Consider the following 1,529-nt stretch of genomic DNA (forward strand, 5'->3'; position numbering starts at 1 on the left):
GCTGCTGGGAAAGAGGTGCAAGAGACACGCACCGCTGAGTGAGACACTGAGGGACCAGCACTGCTGGGAAAGAGACTGTGAGAGACTGTTGGCTGAGGGATGGTGGGCTGGGAGAGAGACTGAGCATTTTTCCTGAACTTGAATTATAGCCTGTGGTGCTCCCCTAATAAACCCCATAATCTGTGAGCTCTGTGTGGCCACTGCAGCAAATTATTGAACCCAGGAGAGAGGTGGTGGGTGCTTTGGGAGGAACAGTTGGAGAAAGGGCTGGAGAAAGGCAGCATGTCCGGCCTTTCAGTAATAGGCCTTGGTTACTGCTGGTAATCCTGTCTTCCTCTTGTGAGATTAGAGGAGGTCAGAACATGTGGTCTCCCTGCCATTTTTGCAGGTGTAAAATTCCACTTGTTACTCTTATACCCCACACCCACTTGGTGAATGGAGGTGCAGCCATTCCTCACTCCCACCCAATTTCTGGGGCAGCAGCAATTCCATCTGGGTCTGTGTGCTCAGACAAAGCCTGGGTGTCCTGCCCTGCCTCCATGTTGTCTTTTCTTTTTTTCTGTTTTTTAGTTTTTGCCTGTTTTAAAACTACTATTATTATTATTACTTTTGTCCTTTTTACTATTATTCTTTATTCTTCCCCTCCCCAGGTTCTAGTTTTCAACTTTTTTGTTTTCCCTGTTCCTGGTAGCAATTTTTTTTTTTTCCTTTCTCATTAACCCAGTTTCCTTGTTTTTCTTTTTGTGTTTTTCCCATTTTTTCTTCATTATTCCCTTTTTCTACTTTTTTCCCTTATTGCCCTCTCCCCAGATATTTCAGTGTTTTTTTTTTTCTTTTTCCATTTCTTCTTTTTCCCTTTTTTTCTTTTTTTACTTACTGTTCCAGTGTGATTACACAGTGTACTTTTTGTCCATTTGCTTTCACTTTTTTGATGGTTATTCAGTTCAGTTGTTATTTTTGTCTAACTGAGTGGAAGACAGCAACAGTCCCCATATGACACAACTACACCTACACCTCCTGCAGCTTCACTTACTGAGTGAGAACCAGAACTTTCTTCACCAATGGGCCAATGATAAACAAACACCAAAAAGAGCAGCCTGACTCACCCTTGGCTGCTCTTTCACAAAGAGTTAACAGAGATCTAAATATAAAAATACCACAATGTCTTGGAGACAACAGTTCATCACAATCCACATGAAGAAGCAAGATAAAGGGATAGAAACAAGGGAGCAGGATATAGACCCAGAACACATCCCTGAGGAAGAAACAACATTAGAACTCTCTGATAAGGAATTCAAAAGAATTGTCTTTAGGTATCTTCCAAGGATTGAGAGACAGACCAAGGAAAACACAGACAAAACCCTAGAAGAATTTTGAAAGAAAATAAAGAACAAAATGACAAAATAAATGAAAAATTAGAAATGATTCCAAATCTACAGATAGAAATCCAGAAGATTAATACTAAATTGTCAGAAATAGATAACACATTGAAAGGGTAAAGGAGTAGAACTGATGCAATGGAAGACAGA

This window comes from Orycteropus afer, unplaced genomic scaffold (assembly GCF_000298275.1).
Source record: "Orycteropus afer afer isolate SDZICR_OR568_19922 unplaced genomic scaffold, OryAfe1.0 scaffold00206, whole genome shotgun sequence".
NCBI classification, from domain to species: domain Eukaryota; kingdom Metazoa; phylum Chordata; class Mammalia; order Tubulidentata; family Orycteropodidae; genus Orycteropus; species Orycteropus afer.